The sequence below is a fragment of the Narcine bancroftii genome, chromosome 7, assembly GCF_036971445.1.
Source record: "Narcine bancroftii isolate sNarBan1 chromosome 7, sNarBan1.hap1, whole genome shotgun sequence".
Taxonomy (NCBI): Eukaryota; Metazoa; Chordata; class Chondrichthyes; order Torpediniformes; family Narcinidae; genus Narcine; species Narcine bancroftii.
In genome coordinates, this window is record NC_091475.1 from 6,491,054 (window position 1) to 6,519,011 (window position 27,958).

Below are 27,958 nucleotides of genomic sequence, written 5' to 3' on the forward strand. Positions count from 1 at the left end.
GTTTAAGGTATCAGGAAAGATCTTCACAATCTGAACATATGGAACTGAAATATAAAGGGTTAATAATATTTTCACTTTCACCTTTAAAGATGCAGATAAACTTGGTGTATCCTTACATTTTGCATGAAAATCCGATGCAGGTCTAATATTTTAAAGCCAAACCTGTCTAAAACTTCTGAAAGAGGCCAATCTCTACAATGTGACAACTGTAAAGAGCTCTCTTCCTCTGGACAGACAGTTTGCAAATGTTTAGTCTAGAATATTTATTATCTGGCACCTTTAAACATGACTGTTGATACTTAATCTGTTCATTTTTAGTAGGATTTTGTAATTTATGCTTGAAAATTCCATTGGGAGCTCTGTGGTATGTTTGCCTTCGCTCTTAGTGTAAATGATGGACATCTTCAGAAAAAGCCAGTGGATGAAACAACTAAGTCAAGCAAACACAGAAGACAAATGAGAAACACAAAAAAACTGCAGATGTTGGAATCTTGAGCAAACAACGAGGAACTGGAGGAGCTCAGGGGGTAACAATGAGAAGCAGGAGGAGCTCAGGGGGTAACAATGAGAAACGAGGAACTCAGGGGGTAACAATGAGAAGCTGGATGAACTCAGGGGGTAACAATGAGAAGCTGGAGGAACTCGGGGTAACAATGAGAAGCTGGATGAGCTCAGGGGGTAACAATAAGAAGCTGGAGGAGGTCAGGGGGTAACAATGAGAAGCTGGAGAAACTTGGGTCAGGCAGCTTTCATGGTTAAAAAATGGTCAGTCAACATTTTCAGTCAAGGCCCTTTATCAAGACAAAAATGGGAAGGGGAGAAATGAGATGGAGTAAATGGTTGGGGAGAGGCTAAGAGGTAATAGTGTATTGGACAGAAGGTGCGAGAAGTGGAGAGGCAGGTAGAAGGAAACTTTGCTGGGAGGAATTGAGCATTAGAGAGAAAAGTAAGAACAGAAGTTCAGAAGAGATGAAAACGGTGGAATCAGATGAAGCTGGGAATCAGGTAAAATTGGAGAAATAGACGATTCACTGAAACAAACAGTTAACATTGTTTTAGAAAGAAAAGTCCAGTGGGATATACAGTATGTTAAGGACATTGATCAGGTAGCAACGCTGATTGTGAAGGGGGGGAGAGTGTAAATAAGTGTATAATGAGTGCAACCACACACCAAACAGTAATATTAAAGATAATACATAGTAGAGGCGTCCAACTTATGCTTTAATCATTCTTTTCCCACATCAAGAGCAGGCTCTAATATATTCACATCACATGCATCCTCATGTCTGCAAGACAGACGTTCAAGACTCATCAAACAAAATTCTAACTTGAAAAGGTTCATGCCTCAAGTCACTGAATCAGAACAAGTACCCTGGCTGACTGAAAGATTAGATATTAATCTGTCACTCTACAAACATCCTTCAATTTGCATATCTCTGATATTCTAGTATTTAAATTACCAGATGGCTAGTAAGTCAGCCATTGTCTCTACTACAGGCTTCTAAGATGTACCCTATAATCTGTTTAAGTATATAAGCACTTGTGGTTAAATTCAGATGGAAAAGTTCTTATTGTGCAGTAAAAAAGTAGGATTTATAAAGCACTTTAAGATGTCGTCACACTTCACAACTAATGAACCCTGTCTTGTTGCAATATAGCTAGATGCAAGAGATTCTTTATTTCTGTCCTCCTTCATTATACATTTCTAGGTACATGGATCGAAAGTCTAGAGCAGTGGTTCTCAGTCTTTTTCTTTCCACTCACATACCACCTTAAGTAATCCCCATGCTATCGGTGCTCCAACAGAGCCATCAGGACCGCACACGACATGACAGAAGTTGGCCTCATCAGTTATAATGACGAGTCGCACAACAGGGAAGAAGTGGAAAATTTCACAAAATGGTGCAAGAGTAACAGCCTGGGTCTTAATGTGGACGAGACAAAGGAGATAATCGTGGACTTCAGGAGGACCAGGATCGACCACTCTCCACTACACATTAATTACTCTATAGTGGAGAGCACCAAGTTCTTCGGAGTCCACTTAAGATGTGACCTACCCTGGACATAAAACATCTCACTTGTCAGGAAGGTGCAACAAAGACGGTACTTCCTGAGAAGACTGAGGTGGGCAAGGCTACCAGCCACCATCCTGTCAACTTTCTACACGAATTCTATCGAGGTTTTCATAGTCGGCTGTGTCACAGTGTAATACATTTTAAATTTAAATTTAGACATACAGCACGGTAACAGGTTCTTTCGCCCCACGAGTCCATGCCGCCCAATTAACCTACACCCCAGTACATTTTGTTTGACAGGAAGAAACCAAAGCCCCTGGAGAAAACTCACACAGATACAGGGAGGACATACAAACTCCTTACAGACTGCACGGGATTCGAACCCCTCAGTCCCGATCGCTGACCACCAGAGAACATCAAGCCACCATGTCTAATCTCATCATGCCTGATCATCTGCCTCCCATAGACTCCAACTTCAATTTTAATTTAAAAGAAAAATTTAGACATGCAGCGTGGTAACAGGCCATTTTGGCCCATGAGTCCATGATGCCCAATTTACACCCAATTAAACAACTCCCCTGATACATTTCATATGTTTCCCAACTCCAAACTGCCCAATTCTACCTCCTGCCCAAGATTCAGTTTTCCCAATCGACCCATTGTTTCTGCGTGCTCCTGCCCCACTGAACTGGTATCATATTACTCCGACACCACCTTGGTCCAATTCCTCCATGCCTACATCTGTGATATCTCCCATGCCCTCCATCACTTCAACAACTTCCAATTCCCTGAACTCAATGGCCTCATTTTCACTGTGAACATCCGATCTCTAGACACCTCCATCAATCAGTCCGAAGGTCTTAAAGCCCTTTGTTTCTTTCTCAACAACAGACCCAACCAGTCCCCCTCTACCACCACCCACCTCTGCCTGGCAGAACTTATTCACACCCTCAATAACCTCCTTTGACTTTCTCCAAGTCAAAGGAGTAGTCATGGATACCCACATGGGTCCCAGCTATGTCTGCCTTTTTGTGGGCTTTGTGGAGCAATCCATGCTGCAAGACGACACAGGCTTCCTCCACTTCGTTATTGACTACATTGGTGCTGCCTCATGCACCATCATGAGCTCATCAACTTTACCCTCTTTGCTGCCAGCTTTCACCCTAACCTTAAATTCAATCAGTTCATCTCTGGCAACGCACTCCCCTTTCTCAGTTTCTCTGCCTCCGTCTTGGGAGACAAACTTTCTAAAGACATTTTCTACAAACACCCCCCTCCCACAAATCATCTTGATTGGGAAAGCTAAAGCATTTTACTCACAGCTCTCTGCTTTACTTTGAACTCAAAGTGGATATCATTTTCCGCCTTGGGTTCACGGCGATTCACGCGTGTGCAGCGTGCAAACCCCGATCCACGCCAGCTAATAGTTGAAGGGCTGCATGTGCCCAATCAGCAGGGAGCTGACACCCGTTGATACCCAATTGACCGGAGACGCACAAGGTGACAGCAGAAGCCATGGTTTGAGGCAGAACACAATCTGCAAGAGGAACTCAGCGGGAGAAAAAGAACAGTCGATGTTTCGAGCCGGGGCTCCGATCGATGACAGGTCCAGAAAGCCATTGGAAACCAATCAGCAATTGTTATAACAATTTGCTATGGCCCCCCCCCCCCCTTTCCGGGCCCCTAGACTTGAGCTGACTCAGCCTAAGCTAATGGTTAATCCGCCACTGGTGAGCACACGGTACAAAACAGCGCCACTTTTGAACAAATGTGCTTGGGGGAGCAACCCCCCCACCTCTGCTATGCCACTGATTCTGATGGAATCCCACCCTCATCCACAAACAAATTTGTATCAATCCATACTAGGCTACATATACTGTCCAAGAACAATAGTAAACTATAAATTTAAAATGTCTTTTGATTTTATGACAAATTATCAGTTCAAAATGCTAGATTAATATATCTCAACTTATTACTCAGTATCTACCTTGCCTTTCCCTAAGAGTTTGTTCCCCTCAGTTGAAGCATCACAATTTTGTTTGTTTCCATACCGCGTGCCTACCTGCTTCAATGCAACCAAACCAAAAGCCTTAAGTATTCCTTGTGGCAACAGGTTCCACATTTCAACTGCTCTCTTGGCTAAGAAGTATGTGTATACAGGCCGAGATTCCCAACCTGGTATTAGATGCAATCCTTTGTTTCTTTAACCTGTAGTGGTCACTACCTCTACAAGCAACTTACTTCCCTGTGGAATTTTTAGTCTTGGTGCATTCAAGCTGTTCCTCGGGCAGACAATATTGTATCCTTTGATTGTGTCGCCATCTTTCATTTAATTTTTACATCTTTCAAATATTTATTAAAGTTCTAAAATCATCTGCGTTCAGTCTCCCTCTGGATATGGACTGTAAATGTACTGGCCTACCAAGGAAATCTGGTCTCTCTCTTTGGGATAGAATTATTTGGGAAAGAAATAAAATATGCCATTATAATTTGGATCTTGCATTATTTTATCCCAAAGAAACTAGGAAACAAAAAATATAGAAACAGGAATAGACTTTGATTCCACCATTCAGGGATGATCTAATGTTTGACTCAGTTCCACCGAGAGAGAGAGAAATTCACTTCTCATCTCAGTGTTAAACGGTTAGACGATGACCTCTAGTTCCAGAGGGTAGGTGCCTTCTTCATCTATCCTGTCAATATCCCTCAGAATCCTTATGCCCTGTTACCTCTCGTATTTCTAAATCCCAGAACATTCAAATCATTCGTTGCTTATAGAACAGCCCCATCATCAAAAGGATGAATCTATTTCTCAAAAACTTGCTTAAATTGCACAATGGGTTGGATCGTACTTCCTTTACCAGCTGTCTGTCACTCATTCTTCAGCTGAAGTCAAGTTTATTATCATCTGATTGTACAAGTGCAATCCAATGAAACAGTGCTCTCCGGTCCAAGGTGCAGAACACTCAGACACACAACCAGACATAGCACATGTACGGACAACAATACATATGCAGGAAAAGTATTCAGATAGGCAAATAAATAAATAGCTAACCTTCCGAGACTTCACGAATGGGAGGGACTTGGATGTTGAGAGTGAGCAGTTCCTTTGGTTGTTCAGCAGCCTCACTGCCCGTGGGAAGAAGCTGCTCCTCAGCCTGGCGGTGCTGGCTCTGACACTCCTGTGTCTCTTTCCCGATGGGAGCAGCTGTGTTTTGGGTGTTTTGTTGAACAGGGGTTGAAAGAGATGATGTACTGAAGAGTTACATAGGGATTTACAATTAGCTTATACACTTACAAGTGATTTATGCCACTTGCAGTCATATGATATTGCTCTTGTTTCTAGGCCGAATCTTTGAAATTTGTCCTTTGATTTCATTACATCTGTGGCTGGCAAATGATCACATTTCTTGGCATTCTTGGCTGCCGTCTCCTTGGAAGTTTCAATTCTACATGCCAAATCAAATATAAGACTTTGTGTGCTGAACTGCTTCAACTGGATCGTTTCCCCTTGATGACCAGACACTAACCTGTCTGAGTGTACAGTTCAGCATCTCTCCAATGGGACTTGATAGGCCTTGAGTTCAACAATGTAATCATTCACTGTTTCTCCCGACTTTTGATCATGTGTGCCAAATCTGCAGTTTCAAATGGCCATGGGTTTGTGTAGTTTTCCAACCTCCAGCTGCCTCTGTAAATTAAATATCTTTAATTTTTTATGAGCTGGTAAGTTTCTGGGTGATATAATTCAGGGACAATGTATTTAAATGGTAGTGACATCTAATGTTCTCCTCAGGCAGCATTCAAGGCCTGGATTTTCAGTAGTATCTTCCCCTTCAGTATCTCTATAATCCATGAAAAACATCTCCATCCTTCCCATTTAGAATGCAAACCATTCACATGCCTTTTTATACATTCCCAGTTTATCTATGAAGAACTGTCCTGTATTTCAGCTGTCATTTTCTTTCTTTTACTGTGTGACAGAGTATATAGATATGTTTTTGGGAGATAAATTGGGCAAGGTTTGTTAGAGTAGGTCATACACAAACACTTAAAAACAGATCTTATTTGAAATACTGGAGCTCTGCTAATGCTAGACATGTCGGGGCCTCACAACCTTTGCAAGAGCTTTGGAGAGTGCCCAAGAGACTACACTAATGGATTGTTGTTTTATGGGACTTGCTTCTCCCACATCTACATCATGACAAATCACTGATGTCCTTTTTGGAACAAATTTGTATATTTCAAAATTAATTCTTTCAACTGTGTCTGTTCTTGTGACTTAAGATGGCCTAACTTTTCCTCCAGATTTTCCAAAATTGCTGAGTTCGACAGGTGCCCAGGAACCATGGTTTCTTTAAGGTTACCCTTACAAGATTCTGTTTCCATAATCTTATGATCCATAACTTCCTCAACCCTGACAACAACTAACACCTCTGATACAGATTGTTCTCCACTATATACTCTATATACTCTGTCATAACTGCCATAACAACATTTCAACTGATATGGTTCCATTAATTGCAGAATTACGATGCCTTCCTTCCCCCAAATTGACCTTTAAAAAATCAGTTGGCATAACTAAGAATGGTGCTATGATCCACAGGCAGAAACAGCTGGCTGAGACTCTGCCTGAAGAGTTTTTGAACCCTACACCAAAGTCATGGTCCTCCAGGCTGCAGTGTTGTCTGTTTCTCTATATATGTCAAAGCACAGAAATGATCACCAATCTCTCTAAAATCATCCAAATCCACTGGCAGAGCAAACACAACCAGCTCTGAGGCTCTGACCCCAGTCAATCAACTCAGATGGGGGTCTGAGCTCCATCACAACAAGAGGTTAAGATGGTCTCAAAACCTCTGTCAAATAGTAGCCCACTCAAACTGCTGGAGACACTTCCATAAAGCATTGAGCAGAAGTATAGCGATCCCAATTTACCCACCCGTCGTCCCATCCACCTGTGGCTGGGTCTGAAGAATCCCACATAGGATTCACGAGTCAACACAGAATCCACAAGATTCCAATGGATCCACATAACCCTTGGCCTTGTGGAACTGCCAAAGAAGAATGCCACCAAGCATAAAAATGTCATGACCACAACAAATGAGAATGAATTTGAAATTCCAGAATAACCTCACTTAAGATACTAATTACATTTAACAATTTGGGTTGATGTTTAAATTCCATCTTGCGGTGCAAAAAAAAATTGTTGGACTATCCCTGATTTCCGGAATTCAAGCAACCGGCAAAAAGTAAAATTGAGGAAATAAATAAATAAGAATAGATTTAAAATAAATAAATAAAAGTTTAAAAGTTTAAAATTATAAAAGTAAATGTTCGGAGAAGTAACACACCACCCCTTGTTCATCCAACGGAGCTCCCTGGTCATGGCCCTTCCAGCAGCAACTGTTTCAATAAAGTTGTTTTTGAATAAAATGGTGGAGCCCAGGATGAAGAGCCGGCCAATACCGCTCGCCACTGGGCGACTCTCCCAAAATGTCTCCCTATCCCTGCCTAGTACGAGTCTTTATCTTTATTAATATATTAGTAAGTATTTTAGTAAGGCTTTATCTGTAAACTTGGGATGGGGGGGTCCAAATTTTAATTTGTAAGTTACAGGAATTACCTGATTAAAGTAAACTTTACATAATGAAGGATTACAATAATTACCTTTTTTTTTCAAATTACTTTACATTTTGCACTGTCTTTTGTCTTTAAACTGTTTATTCTAAATGAACGTGCTTTAGTTAGGCATTGTAAGAGTGTGCCTCAGGCCTCCAGAAAATTCACATATCTGGCATCTACCAATCCCCATAGGTACTGGATACTGGGGATTTTACTGCATACATGTCTAATCTGCCCTTGAGTGAAGATGTTCCAACAGTGATATTGAGGTAGGACAAATGGTAAAGAAATGGCCATCGAGTTTCAAATCAGAAATGACGCAGATTAAAGAGGAATCTGTAGTTGGTGGTGCTTCCGGGCAGCGTCTGTCCTTGTCCTTCTAGCCGGTGGAGGTGATGGGTTTGGGAAGGGCTGAAAATCATCAATAACTCTGCTTGTGAATGCGAAAGAGTAGGAATAAACCAAGCATTTAATAGCTGTTCCCTGCAGAATTGAGTGACTGGAACATTGTATGGTGGGTGTCGAAGACATAGCTGAACCTAAGGCATAACTTGGGAGTACAACTTGGCACAGAAAGATATAAAATTGGTTCTCAATTTGGAACAGTGAATGTTTTGCTCATTTTCCTCACTTTTATTTACTTATATATTAGAAGATAAACAATGAATATGTGACCACATATTTCTAGAAGTCTCCTTTGTCCCTTTGGTAAGTGCCTGCGAAGATACATCCTTAAGAGGGCTAGAGGTTCAAGTGCATCAATATTACTTGCATTTTCAATCAATCTATATTGGTGTGGTAATCCTCTGTCATACCATGATTGGCTGCTACCGACTGGACAGACCTCCCAAGACTGATCCTACCCATAGCCCCTTGCAAGCCACCCTTTGCTCTGACTCAGACTCAAAGTGAAGCTTCCTCTCCACTGTCCCATCACACACTCCTGGGGTCAGACACAGTGTGAAACTCCCTCCACACCGTCCCATCACACACTCCCAGGGTCAGACATAGAGTGAAGCTCCCTCCGCACCGTCCCATCACACACTCCCGGGTTCAGACATAGAGTGAAGCTCCCTCCGCACCGTCCCATCACACACTCCCGGGGTCAGACATAGAGTGAAACTCCCTCCACACCGTCCCATCACACACTCCCAGGGTCAGACATAGAGTGAAGCTCCCTCCGCACCGTCCCATCACACACTCCCGGGGTCAGACACAGTGTGAAACTCCCTCCACACCGTCCCATCACACACTCCCAGGGTCAGACATAGAGTGAAGCTCCCTCCGCACCATCCCATCACACACTCCTGGGGTCAGAATCTTACGTGTTCCAAAAAGATCATTTCCTTACTAAAACTCCAAGTTTAAGAGAATCTCTGCAATTTTTCTATTTCTTAATATTAATTAATAATATTAATTATAATTAATTGTAATCAGTCTCAGCTTCTAAAGGATCACTGTTACTTCAGCTACTCTATTCCTTTTAAGTTATTGCTACCTGCTTCTATGTTATTTGATCATTTAATCTGATATTCCATCTTTTTATAATTCTTGATCAAACTTCGCTCATGCAAAGGTGGATTATTACCCTCAAATTCGTGTCTGGGGATTGTTGACGTTTTGCCCCTCCAGTTCCTTGAGAGTCTAAAACCTTCGTCGCTACATAATCACATTTGAATACTGGTACTGTAAATATAGACATAGACAGGAATTTCCTTTATGAAAGCAGGATAAATAGAATGCTTCCATGGGGGTGACATTTAAAAAAAATTTTTTTTTCAATATTTGCAGTCATTTTCCTTTCCGATGAGGGGGTAAAAATAATCTCAGCATACATAGCTAATTTCATGAATAAATAATAAACCCACTGGTAATCTCAGTTGAACTGATTCCTTTTAGCCAACCACTCTTAAAGACTGAAACGCAAGCATCTGCAGATGCTATGATGGCATAAAGACACAGAAATGTCAGTAATATATCTTTACATCCTATTGGCATCGTGAGACCTGCCGAGCTCCTCCAGCATCTTTGTGTTTTTACTTCTTAGTGACAGACGTGAACAAAGAAGTCATCAAATGCCCATCTAAATTTGTGCTTGAATTTTAGTTCACTGGTGCTCAACCTTTTTATTTCCACTCATATCCCACTTTAATTGTTCCCTAGGCCATCGGTGCTCTGTGGTTAGTAAGGGATTGCATAAGGTACCATGTGAGTGGAAAGAAAAAGGTTGAAAACCCACAGTTTTAATTGTCCCTCATTGACTCGTTATGTGCACGGTTTCAGACCTCCAAAGGAAATGGGCCAATGACCATTTTTCTCCAGCAAAATATTTCAGTAACAATTGGGTCTAGAGCAGTGATTCTCAACCTTCCCTTCCCACTCACATCCCACCTTAAGCAATCCCTTACCAATCACAGAGCACCGATAGCCTAGGGATTACTTAAAGTGGGATGTGAGTGGAAAGAAAAAGGTTGAAAACCACTGAAATAAATCATAGGGCTTCCTGGATAATGTGCATTCACTCGTGAATTTATATAATTGCCTCCCCAAGCCAATTACGTATTAACAGAATAAAAATGTTTCCTGTGAATAAAATTCTAACAATGATAGAGAGAATTATTTCTATATAAGTTGGCTCGTTTTTCTCACTGTTTGGCAAGTGATAAATAGGTGGACACCTGTTTACTGTATTTTAATGTGAAAGAACATGGGTGATATTTTTTAAATTCAAGATCATTTAAGCTGTAGAGACTAAGCATCATATCCTGCTAACCTATCTGTGCCACAATACTAATGAAAATCCAGTTAATTTAGTTACTTCCATGAAACATGCTAAACTCGTAAGGGCTGGAGTAACTCAGCAGACCATGAAGCATCCATAGGAAGTAAAGGGCAGCCAACATTTCAGACCTAAGCCCTTTCTCAGGTACCTGGCAAAACAAGTAGATGCCTGAATAAAATGTTTGGGGGAGGAGGGTGTGGAGGAGAGAAGAAGGGAAGAGGGCAGAAGTGGAAGGAGCACAGGCTAACAGGTGGATAATGGTGGGAGGGTGTGGTGATACAACCACAGCACTGGCCGCACTCTTACTGGCCCCACTTGGCCGACAGTCAATCACCGGCCTGTATAGTCTCGAGCTGGCCCCTCCCGGGGTCAGTCGGACGCGTGGAGACAGCAGACGACAGTCGGGCACTCGTGGAGCTAGCAATGATGTTAAGACTGGTGTGTACAGAGTTTGAGCCTGTAGTACAGACTTCTCGTGTTTCGTGTTTTGCCTGCTGCACCACAGCCCATCACCGAGGGTAGAAGCTGTGAGGTGAAAGGGGGAGAGGGCAGGAGGTTAAGATGGGTAGCTCTCTGAAAGGAGAAGGGAGGGGAGAGGGTGGGGAGCTGTAGGAAAGAAGTCAGGGGGTAGGGAAAGAGAAAGTGGGGGAGGAAGTTAATGGAAATTGGAGCTTGATGTTCATGCCGTCTGGTTGGAGGTTGCTGAGACTGAATGTAAGGTGTTGTTCCTCCAATTTACGGTGGTCTCGGTTTGGCAGTACGAACCCTTGGACAGACATGTCGGTGTGGCAATGGTGCCTGGAATTAAAATGGTTGGCCACTGGGAGGTTCTCGCTGATGGAGCGGAAAGAGCCTCCTATTCTCTGTCCCATCTCCCTGATGGAGAGAAGGCCACATCGGGAGCACCCTACAGATTCACAAGTAAACTGTTGCTTCACTTGGAAGGACCATTTGGGGCCCAGAATAGTGGTGACCATCTATAGATTTGCTTATTCAACTTAATTAAAACTTGTGTTGTGGATCATAGTCACACCGTTTAAAATCAGAGCAGCACAGCCAGCATAGCAGAGCCGCTTGCGCCACACTGCTACAGCACCAGCGACCTGAGTTCGAATCCGGAACTGTCTGTAAGAATCTTGCACACTCTCCGCGTGTCTGTGTGGGCTCCCTCCGGGTGCTTTGGTTCCCTTCCACCTTTCAAAACATATGGGGTTAGTAGGTTAATTGGGTGTAATTGAATGCCATGGGCTCATGGACTGGAAGGGCCCGTTAACATGCTGTATGTATGTACATACATTTATTTTTAAATCTGTGATTTTCAAAAGTTGTAAATGATAGTGTGACTCCCGGTGCAGATTGGACAGATATGACGCAAGACATAATTTTTGAATGACCTGCAAGATCCGCTCTTTGGAAAGAGTCTTTGAAGTTCACCCAGTGACACTAAAAACTGATGTTATCTTTTTTTTATAATTTTTTAAAAATCTTCACCGTGAACCATGTCAATAACAATATATACAAATATTCATCATTAAAATATACACAGTGGCATTCTCATTCCACCCCACCCCAGCCTTTCCTCCCACTTTAAAAAAACAACGATGGTACATAGAAATGAGCAAGAGTATTCCATTAGAAAAAAATTACCTACAATCTAAAAGACAAACATACCTTATTTGAACAATTTTGAGAACCATGCACAGAATATATTAGAAACCGCTGATAAAGGCTTTATATAGTAGCCCTATGTCTAAAGTGGTTACGAACAGACAATTTTCTTTTCACTTTAACAAGGTCACCAAGGCAAGTTTGTCCCCCATTGCCTTCATTGTTTGTTTTAAGGAAAAAACCTCTCCACGTCAACTCTATTTATACCCCTAATAATTTTAAATACCTCCATTAAATCCCCTCTCAACTTTCTCCACTCCAAAGAATAAAGACCTAACTTATTTAACCTTTCCCTATAACTTAGAACCTGTAACCACAGCGACATTCCAGTAAATCTTCTCTGCACTCTCTCTAATTTGTTGATATCTTTCCCATAATTTGGTGACCAGAACTGCACACAATATTCCAAATTTGGCCTCACAAATACCTTGTACAATTTTAACATAACATCCCAGCTCCTGGACTCAATGCTCTGATTTATAAAGGCCAACAGACCATAATTGTAAAGTTAAGCAGTTCAAATGATGAAAGAGGGTGGCTGCAACTGGCCTAAGGTCATTGAAAGTAAAGTTTGAAAAGTATCCTGCAAAACTGGAAGGAAAAGGAACAGATAAATAAATTACCGAAGCTAGACCTAAACTCTAATACAAGTGATTGATAACACCCAAAGTTTCTCATGGGGCCTTAATTGAAAAGGTAATCATCTCAATAATCTTATAACCTTCTCAACAGGATGCACCTCTGCCACCTCCGCAATTAGATTAGATTGAGCTGCGATCCATACTTTCTGTGGCGTCTCTGTGTTAACATCGTCCGTTTCCCTCCTAGTCACACTGTACCTTGACGTGGAAATATATTGTCATTCCTCCATCCTGCTCGGTTTATATCATGGAACTCCTCACCCACCAGCATTGTGGGAGTACCTTCACCTCAAGGACAGCGGCATTCAAGAAGGCACCTCACCAGTGCCTTCTCAAGGACATTTGTCAATGGCAATAGACTTAACTTGGACACCCTTTTTCGCTTCGAACAATAAAGATCTAATTTCTGTAGCGCTATAGAGCAAGGAAACTGACACTTCAGCTCAACTTGTCCACGCCAAATTGTCCCACCTGCCTGTGTTTTACCCATATCCCTCATAGCCATCCAATTATTTTCTTCACCTCTGTAATCCTACCTGTCTCAAACACCTCCTCTGGCAGACCATTCCATGCATCCGTCACCCTCTGTGTAAAAAAAAAGTTACCCCATCAGGTTCACCTTAAATCTCCCCCCATCTCCACATTAAACCTATGACCTTTACCCCTCCTCGGGGGTAAAGGACTGAGTTCGCCCGCCTTATTCCTCTCATGATTTTGTACGCCTTCATCCTTTCATCCTCCTTGTGCTCCGAGGAATAAAGCTTGAGCCTAATCAACCTCTCCATATAGCTCCTTTCCCCGAGTTCTGGCAACATCCTTGTAAATCTTCTCTGCATTCTCTCCAAAGCTTGCCTCACAAATTGTGATGAAAATTATTCTGTCTACAGTCGCTGTTCCAAAGATTATTTCTTTCCTCAGGTCTTCAGCAGCGTGGCTGATATTGTGAAATTACACTAAAACTGGACCAGAGTGAATGAACCCCATTGATATTTTTAATTCTGTTATTTACTTCAAAGATACTCTTTTATTTCCTACCTGCGTAAAGAGCCGTGAAATTCTGCAAATTCATATTTATACCTAAATGTATTAAATATTTAAAAATCCTATAACAAGAAAACTAAGAATCTGTCCGGAAGAAGATTCACGAGCATCAGTACTGCAGTAAGATGACAAGCAAGGTCCTCAAAGAGAAAATGTGTTTTACATAATGGCCACTAGATGGCGGCAGTGTACTGAGATGGGATTTATTTCCTGCGGGGGGGAGAGCCATTGGGCCAAATTTTGTGGGAATTGCCACCGTGTTCAGGATTCCTGCTGGGATCCCTGAACCTGGTGGCCACCTGTTGGGAGCCTTTTCCCAAACTGTCCTCTTACATCTAGACCTGGAGTCTAGAGGCAGAGAATAAAATTGCGGTGATGCCCACCGGACAAAGCCTCATCACACAGGAGGGAGAATGAAAACTTGGCTGAACTTGTACAGTCGACGTCACCAAGACCAAGGAGCTGATTGTAGACTTTAGGAAAAGAAAACCAGAGGTGTACAGTCCAGTGATCATTGGGGGAATTGGTGGTGGACAGAGTGAACGAATTTGAAGTGTCCTCCTATCTTGGGTGACACCACTTCCCCTCGTGTGTTTGATGGAGACCTCCCTCGCATTTCCTTAATTTCTCAGCCAATCCCCAGAAATCTAGCAGATCCCCCTCCACCAGCTGTCCCCACCTGCACTTCCCCTGGATATCTCTTGCTCTGATTGCCTTGACTGAGGAGCTAGGCATTGAATTCAGGAAGACTCACTCCCCTGTCTTTTTTGGCATCTATCAATCACCTCCCATTCCACCCAATATTCTCCCCACCTGCCCCTCACCAGTCCCCGACAGGTTCTTGTCTCGCCCCACCCATCCTCTCCTCCTTATGCTGGCTGTCACCCATCTTCTCGATGAAAGGTGTCAACCTGAAGTATTGACCATTCCTTCCCCCCACCACCCCCACAGATGATGCTCCCCCATCAGACTGTTTTTGGTTCTAGATTCCAGCATCTAATGTCTTTATAATATCCCCCCCCATGATTCTCATTATTGTAGCCATGACACTGTCTGCTTAGCCACTAGAATGCAAGGACGTGTTTATTCTGCTGCATGTTTATGAATGAGAAATATTATTCATCGTCGTACTTCCTGTGTAAGCCAACTCCAGTATTCTCACCGAGACAGAGTAAAAGATAGTGTGCAACCCACGTTGAGTTCATTTTGTATATTTCTTTGTGGGAAGTAGACATTCAACAAAAAAGTGAGCACAGTCTGCTACAATCAATGGAATAAGAAACGGCTCAGAAGTGCGTGATAATTATATTGAAGGTAGCATTATATTTAATTCAGCTTTAAAAATTGATGGCTAAAGAGCGTTGACTTGACTCAAACGCTTCACAATGAGCATTGCTCCCAGGTGTTCCCAGCCTGCAGGAAGCAGAGGGCAGGCAGAAGAGGGCAAGTTGCTGGATGAGGAAGGAAGGGTCTCCGCAAAGGCACATATATACCCAGCATTTTCAAGAAGCAGTTCTCCTCCATATACTGCACTTCAGCAAGGGACCACGAGGCATCCACGCATCAGTAATATTGGCCTACCTGGTCCAGGCACACCTCCACTCTGAGAGTAAATGGAAAAACTCATGACTGAAAGGGCATGTTAACATTTTCCCTGTTTCACAAAGGGTCTGAAACCCAAAAATATTAATTCTGCTTCCCTTCTTACAGTTACTGCCCAAATTACTTTCTGCTCCCAGCATTTTCTGTTTCTACTCTAATCTAGAGCTGGGTTTGCCATTGGCCAGCCAAGGTACCATCGCCATGGATGTTTATCCATCAACTTCTTCCAGACTGGGTCTGGAGATAATTAGAGCTCATCTATTATTGACTAACGGAAGACAAGGATGTGGTGAATTCAAAGAGGGCTGACTCATTCTCTCCTCCCAGGGAGCAACAGGCAAAGAGAGCAGATGCTGAATGAGAATCACAGGGTGTCACTGAATCTTTTCACATCACATTGCAGGTGATAGGTGCCATTGTGGAGATACGTTACACTCAAAGGGTTCCCTCTCCCTTGCCTCCCACATAAATCATGCAGGTTGGTGCAATCTGAAACATGATACTTTCATTGTATATAATTCCCTGAAAGTGGTGCCCAAGTAGACAGGGTTATAAAGGAAGCTAATGGCATCTTGGTCTTCATAAATCAAAGTATTGAATACAGGAGTTGGGATGTTGTGGTGAGGTTGTATAAGTCATAGGCGAGGTCAAATTTGATAGAGGTATGGAAAATTATGAGGGGTATTCACAGAGTAAATGCAAGTAGGCTGTTTCCACTGAGATTGGGATAGATAAATATGAGAGGGCATGGCTTTAGGGTGAAAGGGGAAAGGTTTAGGGGGAACTTCTTCACTCAGAGATTGGTGGGGGTGTGGCAAGAGTTGCCATCTGACGTGGCAAATGAGGTCTCATTCTTACATTTTAAGAATAAATTGGATAGATACATGGATGGGAGAGGTCTGGAGGATTATGGAATGGGTGCAGGTCAATGAGACTAGCGGAATGAGGTTTTGGCACAGACTAGAAGGGCTAAATGGCTTGTTTTCTGTGCTGTAATATTCTATGGTTCCATTCGTCTGCTTTCTGCTTTCTGCATCTGAACACATCAAAGCTTGGATATTGGTTCACATGGCTCTTGCACCACCCAAGCATGTGTGGGGACTGTGGATATTACATACCTTAGGTAACACATGTAATAGTCGATACTATGTAAAAGTCGACCCCCTTATTTTTAGCCCCTGGCTGCCCACCCATCAGAGCTCCTGAGGCCTCAACCACAGGCTTTCATCTAGGCCTTGGCCACCCGCCCACTGGAGCTTCTGACATCCCGAACATGGACTTACCACCTGGTCCCGGGCAGTCACCCGCCTTCCCAAACTCCCAATGCCTCAAACAACTCAAGTACTTACCGTAGTCAAAAGTAGAATGACTGTAATAGTCAACTCTCTAAATTTTACCCTAAAAATTGGTCTACAAAATTTCACTATTATATGGACATATATAGTATATATACATATATATAGAGCTGGCTCTGAATGGGCAACTAAAGCGGCATCATCTGCAAAGAGTAGTTCACGGACAAGTTTCTCTTGTGTCTTGGTGTGAGCTTGCAGGCGCCTCAGATTGAAGAGACTGCCATCCGTGCGGTACCGGATGTAAACAGCGTCTTCATTGTTGGGGTCTTTCATGGCTTGGTTCAGCATCATGCTGAAGAAGATTGAAAAGAGGGTTGGTGCGAGAACACAGCCTTGCTTCACGCCATTGTTAATGGAGAAGGGTTCAGAGAGCTCATTGCTGTATCTGACCCGACCTTGTTGGTTTTCGTGCAGTTGGATAATCATGTTGAGGAACTTTGGGGGACATCCGATGCGCTCTAGTATTTGCCAAAGCCCTTTCCTGCTCACGGTGTCGAAGGCTTTGGTGAGGTCAACAAAGGTGATGTAGAGTCCTTTGTTTTGTTCTCTGCACTTTTCTTGGAGCCGTCTGAGGGCAAAGACCATGTCAGTGGTTCCTCTGTTTGCGCGAAAGCCGCACTGTGATTCTGGGAGAATATTCTCAGCGACACTAGGTATTATTCTATTTAGTAGAATCCTAGCGAAGATTTTGCCTGCAATGGAGAGCTCTTCAGCGCTTGACGTCCTGCTTTGCGGAAACTGCCAAAATGTTTGGCCTGGAAGTCAGCCTGAAGAAAACTGAGGTCCTCCATCAGCCAGCTCCCCACCATGACTACCAGCCCCCCCACATCTCCATCGGGCACACAAAACTCAAAACGGTCAACCAGTTTACCTATCTCGGCTGCACCATTTCATCAGATGCAAGGATCGACAATGAGATAGACAACAGACTCGCCAAGGCAAATAGCGCCTTTGGAAGACTACGCAGGAGAGTCTGGAGAAACAACCAACTGAAAAACCTCACAAAGATAAGCGTATACAGAGCCGTTGTCATACCCACACTCCTGTTCGGCTCCGAATCATGGGTCCTCTACCGGCACCACCTACGGCTCCTAGAACGCTTCCACCAGCGTTGTCTCCGCTCCATCCTCAACATCCATTGGAGCGCTCACACCCCTAACGTCGAGGTACTCGAGATGGCAGAGGTCGACAGCATCGAGTCCACGCTGCTGAAGATCCAGCTGCGCTGGATGGGTCACGTCTCCAGAATGGAGGACCATCGCCTTCCCAAGATCGTATTATATGGCGAGCTCTCCACTGGCCACCGTGACAGAGGTGCACCAAAGAAAAGGTACAAGGACTGCCTAAAGAAATCTCTTGGTGCCTGCCACATTGACCACCGCCAGTGGGCTGATAACGCCTCAAACCGTGCATCTTGGTGCCTCACAGTTTGGCGGGCAGCAGCCTCCTTTGAAGAAGACCGCAGAGCCCACCTCACTGACAAAAGGCAAAGGAGGAAAAACCCAACACCCAACCCCAACCAACCAATTTTCCCTTGCAACCGCTGCAATCGTGTCTGCCTGTCCCGCATCGGACTGGTCAGCCACAAACGAGCCTGCAGCTGACGTGGACTTTTTACCCCCTCCATAAATCTTCGTCCGCGAAGCCAAGCCAAAAGAAAAAAAAAGAACATATATATAGTATATAAGTATTCCATGCTGCTAAATTCAATTTGAGAAATGACTATTGGTGTGTTCAGCTCATAAATCTGATGCCTAGGCTGACTTGGGAGGTTCCCCACCTTGACTAACAAAGTGGATCTTGTATGGTGAGGGTATGATTTATTCTGCAATGTTGCCACTATGTGGGCTCAGTCTTTATCACCAGCCAATCCATGAGCAATTATGAAGGAGAGGAAGGTGTTGTGAGAGTAGGCGGGAATGGGGAAGAAGTGTAATAATCCCGTTTTTCCGGGGCAATCCAAGACCAACTCATGCTAATGCTCAGTCCCTCATTCAGTAACCATCCCTCACCTTGCCTGTTCATGTGCCGAGGATTTCACCCTCGAGGCATGAACTGTATCATGCTGTCTGGGCTTGCCAGTTGACTGGCAACAGTGGAGTCATAAGGAGGGATAATTTGAGCTCCACTGAAGCCACAGCTACTCCCCAAGGAAGGGTGGGGTCGGGGAGCTGACTCAGCAATGCTAATATTTTGGTGGCGTCGACCCAATGTGGTTGGTCACCAAAACTGAGGAGCCAGCATTGATTTCTGGAAGGCGGGTAAGGCTCATTCCCCTGTTTGCATCAATGGTGTTAATGTTGCCAGGAGTAAACATCTCCAATGAATGGGCCAACCATACACCTTCTCATGGGCCTGAGGAAATTTGGCATGTCTCGGCGTTCCTCAATGTCTTCTACAGATGTACCATAAGAGTATCCCGTCAGGATGCATCACTGCATGGTATGGAAGCTGCTGATCTCAACCAGAAGAAGCTGCATAGAATTGAGAATGCAGATCATCTCAAGCCTTCATCCCATAAATCTCATAAACCTCTATCAGCTCCATCTACAACTTCTGATGCCTCAAAAAATGGGCCCACGTGCTAAAGGTCTCATCCCACCCTCCCTATGCTCTCTTCCTTTTTCCCATTGGGAAGAAGATTTAAGAATGTGGGATCACACACCAAATTCAAAAACAATTTTTTTCCCTGCCGCTATCAGAATCGTGCATTTGTAAAATAATGTCACCTTCCTCTGATCAGTGGAACAGATGGACAAAGTTACTTTGAATTCAACGGCTGTGAAGGCAGCAACAAATCAATCAGCTCCGATCGTCGTGGTTTCCATGCCATTGGAACTAGATGGTTGATTTGTGAAGTATCGTGGGACTTCTTGCAGTGCAACATTAAGTACATGTTAAACAAGCACAGGCGTCTTTGCTCGGTGGGCCACTTCCCAAGATGGTACTCATAAGCCACTTGAGAGCCTATAGGAATGAAAATAATCATCCTCGGCCTTGAGGGATAGCCACGAGAATTGATCTCTCACTGTAGCCCTACAGTCTGTATTGGGTTTTATTTTGCTGTATTTATCACAAGATCACAAGACAAAGGAATAGAACCAGGCCACTAGGCCCATCGAGTCTGTTCCATAAAACTACACTAAGCTACACTACACTAGTTCCAATTTCCAGCCTTTTCCCTATATCCCTTGATGCCTTCACTAATGAGATCCTTGTCTATTTCTTTTTTAAATACTCCCAGTGACCTGGCTTCCCCTGCTGTATGTGGCCGCGAGTTCCACCGATCCACGACCCTCTGGCTAAAGAAGTTCTTCCTCATCTCTTTTTTTATATGGATAACTTCTAATTTTCAGACTATGACCCCTTGTCCTCGATTCACCCACCAAAGGAATCATCTTACCCACATCCACCCTATCTAAACCTTTCAAAATACAACTCTATGAGATCTCCTCTCATTCTCCTTTACTCCAATGAATACAACTCAAGAGTTTCCAAATGCTCCTCGTATGTTAGCCCTTCCATTCTGGGAATCATCCTAGTAAATCTCCTCTGCACCCTCTCCAACAACATCACATCCTTTCTAAGATAAGGGGCCCAAATCTTGTCACTGTTCCTTGGCACACGTGACAAGGGACAAAAACTTGAACTAGCTGTGATACAATGCGTACCACTTTGATCAGAAGAATCTATAGCCATGGTGCAATGCATCCAAGTCCCAGGACTAAACTCGTAAATGCTACATTCAAACATTATGTGCCTTTCACTTGTGCCACAGCAGAACTTTATAAGACACTGGTGAGGGTTCACTTGGAGTATTGTGACCAGTTTTGGGCTCCTCATTTAAGAAAAGATGTGCAGCATGGGAGAAGCTTCAGAGGAGGTTCACAAGGATGATTCCAGGAAAGAAACAGGTATCATTTGAGAAGTGATTGACAGCTCTTGACCTGTATTCATTGGAATTTAGGAGAATGAGGGGGAGATCTCATTGAAACATTTTGAATGTTGACTGACGTGGACAGAGTAGATGGAGAAAGGTTGTTTCCCATGATGGACAGTGGTTTTCAACCTTTTTATTAAGTGTTCAGTGGTTATAAGGGATTACTTAAGGTGATATGTGAGAGGAAAAATAACGTCGAGAACCACTAGTCAAGGACACCTTCAGGATTGAATGTCATCTGCTTAGAACAGGATAAGGAGGAATTTCTTCCCCCACAGAGTGGTAAATCTGTGTAATTTGTTGCCACAGGAGGTTATGGAGGCCAGCTCATTGGGTGTATTCAAGGCAGTAATGATTGGTTCTTGATTAGCCAGGGCATCAAAGGTTATGAGGAGAAGGCCAGCCAGGGGGGCTGAGTGGGAAAATGGATCAGCTCATGATTAAATAGTGGAGCAGACTGAATAGTCCATTTCTGGTCCTATGACTTACAGTCTAATCCAGTGGTTCTCAACCCTTTTCTTTCCACTCACATACCACTTTAAGTAATCCCTATGCCATCGGTGCTCTGTGATTAGTAAAGGATGGCTTAAGGTGGCATGTGAGTGGGAAGGGAAGGTTGAGAACCACTGTTCTAGACCCAATTGTTGCTGAAATATTTTGCTTGAGAAAAATTGTCATTGGCCCATTACCTATGGAGTTGTGAAACCATGCACATAACAAGTCAATTAAGGACAATTGAAACAGTAGTTCTCAAACTTTTTCTTCCCACTCACATACTACTTTAAGCAATCCCTTACTAATCACCGATAGCATAGGGATTAATTAAAGTGGAACGTGAGTGGAAAGAAAAAGGTTGAGAACCACTGCTCTAACCTGTGTCATCAATCACTAAGTGATCCTAGGGACTGGGTCCACTAGTGTGCTAATAGGGTTGATCACCAGTTCTGCGCTGGAGAAGATGGACTCAAAACGCCCAACAAGCTCATTGAAAGAAAGAGGCTGCTGGACGTTACATGGAGGCTTCATGGCACATCTGCCAAAGCCACAAGCATTTTATTCTGCATACCCATCAGCTTACATTATGATGAGAACACCATCTACAATACGAGTCAGAAGGAGACTGTATAATAAGTGTGATGTGAGAAGGAGGATTATACTGAGTATTCTGTCAGCGCCTTCCCAAGATTGTGTTATATGGCGAGCTCTCCACTGGCCACCGTGACAGAGGTGCACCAAAGAAAAGGTACAAGGACTGCCTAAAGAAATCTCTTGGTGCCTGCCACATTGACCACCGCCAGTGGGCTGATATCGCCTCCAACCGTGCATCTTGGCGCCTCACAGTTCGGCGGGCAGCAACCTCCTTTGAAGAAGACCGCAGAGCCCACCTCACTGACAAAAGGCAAAGGAGGAAAGACCCAACACCCAACCCCAACCCACCAATTTTCCCCTGCAACCGTGTCTGCCTGTCCCGCATCGGACTTGTCAGCCACAAACGAGCCTGCAGCTGACGTGGACATTACCCCTCCATAAATCTTTAACCGCGAAGCCAAGCCAAAGAATGTAGCAATGACTAAAATATTAGTGAAGAGGGAGCTAAATAGCATATGATCATAAACTCACAAGAAATATGAAAAAAGGACATGAGCGAAAAGGTTTAGAGGGGATCTAAGGAATTTCTTGTTCAAAAAGAGGGTGTTTGGAATCTGAAGCAGATTGCCTGAGGTGATGGTAAAGACATTTTTTTTTTAAATTTAGAGTTACAGCACAGTATCCAGCCTTTCCGGCCCAAATATAATCAGCCTACCAACCCCATACATTGTTGGAGGGTGGGAGAGAACCAGAGCACCCGAAGGAACCCCACACAGACACGTGGAGAACATGCAAACTCCCTACAGACAGCGCTGGATTCAAAATAGGGTTACTGGCACTTTAACCGCGTTGCGCTAAGCTCTAGACAAGCCGTTCTCAACCATTTTTCTACTATGACCTCCCCAGGGTCTCTGTTCAAAGTTTATGGGGCCCCAACTCTGTTTTGGTTTCTTCAGCACTTCTCTCTTACTGACTACATTTAAAAAAATTATGTTACGTGAGGTGAAAGGAAAACGAGGCTTTTACTTAAATCTGTTGTGGCCCCCAGTGGAGGGTGGGAGGGGTAGCAGGACCCGGATTGAGAATGGCTGCGCTTAACTAACCATGCTGATAAGAAATATCTGGACAAATATCTGAATCACCAAACCGTAGAAGGCTACAGACAAGGGCAGATTAGTATGATGGGTATTTGATTGACAGCATGGACACGGTGGGCCAAAGGGCCTGTTTTTGTGCGATGACAATATTCCAGATGTCACTGCAGCCCAATCTTATTTCAGTGAGGTGCATTTACACTTGTCCTCAAAATCTCTTGCAATAATGGTCAACGTACTATCTCTCTTCCCAATTGCTTGCTGTTCCTGTATATTTACTTTTCGTGATTCATGTTCGAGAATATGCAGTTTATCTGAAAACTGATATCCTTTCGGTTTTTTTATCTGAAGTGGTGGAAAATCACAGTTTTCCACATAACAATCCAGCTTCCATGCTCAGTCTGTTCACAGCTTATCTATATTCTCTTGAAAACTCTCCGCATCCTCCTCACAACTCACTCTGTCAACAACTTAACGTTATCATTACATTTGATCCATTCATCCAAATTGCATAGATTGTGATCTGCTGGTATCCTGCTATTCATAGCCTCCCAAGTGAAAAATTGACCCATTTGCAGTAAAGCCTCTGGTATCCAGCATCTGCAGGGAATTCAAATGCCGGATATGCAAATTTTCTGGTTGCTTGAGATTCACTCTTACAATGCCTAATACACCTGCATTAAGAATAAACAGTTTAAAAGACAAAATGCAAAGTAATTTGAATAAAAATCATTATTGTATCCTTAATAATGTAAAGTTCACTTTAATCAGGTAAGTCCCGAACTTTCAAAATTTAAATTAGATGCAGGTCAATGATGCACTAAAAATGTTTCACTAACCGTACCACTATCATACCCCCCCCCCTCCCCTCTCCTTCCAGGTTTACAGATAAAGCCTTACAAATATACCTAATAATATACTAATAAAGATAAAGACTCTTACTGGGTAGAGATAGGGAGGCACTTTGGGAGAGCTGCCCCAGCAGCTCTTCATCCCAAGCACCACTGGCTAAATATTTGCTCCCATCTTCACCATACTTGCTTCAGAGAACATTTATTTTTAAAACTTTAATTTTTTATTTATTTTATGTTTATTTATTTGCTTGATTTTTGTTTGCCAGTTGCTTGGGGTTGCTGGTTGCTTGAATTCTGGATAACAGGATTTCTGGATAACTGTATTTCTACGATATTTTTGTCCATTAATTAGCCTTCACTCCACACCAGTATATTATCCCCGATCTTTGTGTTCTAAATTTATTTATTAATCTTTTGTATAGCACCTAATCAAGAACCTTCTGCATATCCAAGCGCATCATGTTCACTGATTTTCCCCTTATCTATTCTGTCAATTTACAACCTCAAATGTAACTTCTCTTTCATAAGTCTACGTTAATTCTGCTCAATCCTATTACAAAGTTCTAAGTGCCCGGCTGCCAACTCCAGAATAATAAATTCCACCATTTTCCCCGCTATCATCAGACTAACTGGCCTATAATTATGTGTTTTCTCTTTTTTAATTTGCTGCTTTTCAATCTGTAAGAACTATTCGGGGTATTTTAATAATGGACTGCGTAACCACACAGCAGGTAAGTGCAGCTGCCTCACTGCTTCAGACTCTGGTTAGATTCTGGACCTTTGGTTCAGTCTGTGTGGAATTTACACATTTCCCCTGTGTTCCCGGAGAGTCGTTTCCTCCCCTAGCCCAAGTACATACTGATTGATGAGTTAATTTGGCCACTGTAAAGTGCCTCTAATGGAGGTGATTGGTGGTGAATTAAGGATGTTAATGAACAATCATGGGGGAACAGGCAACAGGCAAATAAATAGTGGAAAGAGATCAATAAACAAAAGTGCTGGAGAAAATCAGCTTTTCTCTCCTTGCCTCCTACCATGGACTCTAGGTGTTGGCCTGCACTTCGCTCCTTTCCCTCCTCCCCCACCATTATTTTCAGACGCCTTCTTGTTTTTTGCTCACACCTTGATGAAGGCCTCAGGTCCAAAATGTTGGCTACATATACCTCTGCCCTCCTGTGGAACCTGATGCATTTCTCCACTATTGTGTATTAAGAGCAATTACAGTATCTGCAGACTTTATTGTTTCATTTCATTGGAAAGGGATTGATGCGATCACTCTGGGACACTGTTTAAATTAAACGGATTGAATACACTTCTTCAAGGTCATAGAAAAATATGAAATGATAACAACATCTACCACCAACGAAGTCATCTCTTTCAACATCTGATCATCAGGTTTTAAAATTTTTTTAAATTTATTTATCAAATAAGTTTGTGGTGGTACATCACCGGCCTACTGCAGGGGGAAACCTCTGTACCTGCAGGAGTGTACCGCCGGCCTACTGCAGGGGGCAACCTCTGTACCTGCAGGAGTGTACCGCCGGCCTACTGCAGGGGGCAACCTCTGTACCTGCAGGAGTGTACCGCCGGCCTACTGCAGGGGGCAACCTCTGTACCTGCAGGAGTGTACCGCCGGCCTACTGCAGGGGGCAACCTCTGTACCTGCAGGAGTGTACCGCCGGCCTACTGCAGGGGGCAACCTCTGTACCTGCAGGAGTGTATCGCCGGCCTACTGCAGGGGGCAACCTCTGTACCTGCAGGAGTGTACCGCCGGCCTACTGCAGGGGGAAACCTCTGTAACTGCAGGAGTGTACCGCCGGCCTACTGCAGGGGGCAACCTCTGTAACTGCAGGACTTTACCGCCGGCCTACTGCAGGGGGCAACCTCTGTACCTGCAGGAGTGTACTGCCGGCCTACTGCAGGGGGGCAACCTCTGTACCTGCAGGAGTGTACTGCCGGCCTACTGCAGGGGGGCAACCTCTGTACCTGCAGGAGTGTAAGGGGGACAGGACTACACCTGGCCAGCTGTCAATCAGTCGACCTGAATGGATCAAGCCCCACCCGGTCAGGTGTCAATCACCCTCTGGGATATAAGCCTGCGCCAGCCTCCGAAGTCTCTCTCAGAGTTACTGCAGCTACAGCCAGCCTGTCTCTGTGGAAGTCTTTGTGGATTAAAGCTTGTTGTACAGTCTTTACCTTGTGTGTGTCTGATTCTGTCTAACAGAGCACCACAAAGTCATACAATCAAAATTAAAATGCAAGTAAATACATATAATATTTTCACATATAATCCCCTACCCCCAACCCTAACCCCCCCTAATCTACCCAAAAAGAAAAATAGAAGAAAGAAAATAGAAGAGTAGATCAACTTATGTAACAATCATCAACTATTGCCATGGTTTGGTGCAACCCCAACACCCGTGGGGAAAAAAACTATTACACATTGGAACCCATATAGCTCATATAGGGGGTCCAAACTTTAACGAAGAAAGGATAATTATTATGTAAATTATACATTATAATTTCTGAATGCCACCATTGAATACTCAAATTGGTCTCATTTTTCCAAGTAAGTGCCAAACATTTTCTTGCCACAGCTGACGCCAATCTCAAAAAGGCAATTTGAAACCTTTCTAATTTTAATTCCAAACTTAATTTCTTAATATAACCCATTCTGATCATCAGGTTCTGTGGATTTATTCGCTCTCTATAATCCTTAATTTCTCCAGTAATATTTTCTCACTAATTCTTAATCCAGCTCATAATCGACAGTGGAAATGAGAAGAATGTGTCGTGATCATCCAAGAGAGTTCCGAGAGGACATGTTGAGATGCTGTCTCCTCAGTGAGGGAGGGGGTGCGGTGGGCTGTCAAAAACTAGGGTACATGGTAACAGTAGAATCGAGAGCCCATTTAAGATTGAGTTGTAAATGTTCAGAATTCTCATCCCGCAGAGAACCATCAATGTTTTGTCAATGAATATAAACTAAAAACTGAGAGCAAGAGATTTTGGACTCCAGGGAAATGTGGATATTCTTCAGGAAAATGAAATTTAAGGTATAGAATTTATGATTATTTTATTGATTTGAAGAGCAGGCTCATGGGGTCAAGAGGCTATCTATTCCTGCTTCAATTATTTATGTTCTTATTAATTTTACCTTTGTGCTTCATGAAGTGCTGAACAAAGTATCAGTTTACACCACTTAGCATTTCGAAAAGTTAAGATGAGGGATCTTCAACCGGAAGCGTTAACTGTTTCTCTTTTCATATATGCTGTCTGGCCTGCTCAATGTTTCAAGCAATTTTTGCTTTTTTAATGAAGTTATTGGTCCTTGTTTTTCGATATTGTTCTTACATTTTACTGAATACTTTTACATTATTGCTCATTATTAGGTCATTTGTGACCCTGCAGTGAATCACTCATGATAATTGCTTGGCCATGTGTCAGACAGATGGTCTTTGCTTAGATCTGCTGAATACTTGGCTGTGGAGATTATTTTGGTGGTTCCTCGTGGCCATTTAATGAAAAGCAAAAGTTCATTTCCTTCAGCCTTGTGAGCTACGCCAAGCATTTTATGCCAACTCTAATGAAGTAGGGGCAACATGGTAAATTGAAATATCCCCCCCCCATCCGCAATTGTCTCTCATGCACACAAAAGAAACGGTAGCTTTCAGCTACAGTCTGTCATTGGAAGTTTAAAAGGTCAAGCCACACTCCAGCAACGTGAAAGTAATTAAGTTTAGTGGAGCAGGAATGGTAAGCTGTTTGTACAGTAGCAATAGACAGTGAATACTCTCCCGGGAACACTTTTACACTCCCAACTTTCCTATAATCCAGGAGCTCACGATAACGTTTATGTCTTGTAATCTCTCTCTTCTTCTTTGGCTTGGCTTCGCGGACGAAGATTTATGGAGGGGTAACGTCCACGTCAGCTGCAGGCTCATTTGTGGCTGACAAGTCCGATGCGGGACAGGCAGACTCGGTTGCAGCGGTTGCAGGGGAAAATTGGTGGGTTGGGGTTGGGTGTTGGGTTTTTCCTCCTTTGTCTTTTGTCAGTGAGGTGGGCTCTGCGGTCTTCTTCAAAGGAGGTTGCTGCCCGCCGAACTGTGAGGCGCCAAGATGCACGGTTTGAGGCGCTATCAGCCCACTGGCGGTGGTCAATGTGGCAGGCGCCAAGAGATTTCTTTAGGCAGTCCTTGTACCTCTTCTTTGGTGCACCTCTGTCACGGTGGCCAGTGGAGAGCTTGCCATA

At 43.4% G+C, this 27,958-nt stretch overlaps 1 protein-coding gene and 1 long non-coding RNA gene across 4 annotated transcripts in view; both read right to left on the reverse strand.

Annotated features, from left to right (window-relative positions):
• Nucleotides 1-27,958, reverse strand: part of LOC138738448 (collagen alpha-1(VIII) chain-like) — a 176,890-nt gene that overhangs the window by 141,593 nt on the left and 7,339 nt on the right. The window contains exon 1 of one of the 3 annotated variants that reach the window (XM_069888680.1): nt 5,071-5,520. The exons of the other annotated variants lie outside the window; for them this stretch is intronic. The gene's annotated coding sequence lies outside the window, so the exon portion shown is untranslated. Of the gene's footprint in view, nt 1-5,070; nt 5,521-27,958 lie in introns of those variants that run through there. 3 annotated transcript variants of the gene reach the window in all.
• Nucleotides 15,076-27,254, reverse strand: LOC138739753 (uncharacterized). Its single transcript, XR_011342390.1, has 2 exons — nt 26,864-27,254; nt 15,076-15,375 (listed from the first exon to the last, which is right to left on the reverse strand). It is a non-coding gene; the product is annotated as an uncharacterized lncRNA (long non-coding RNA).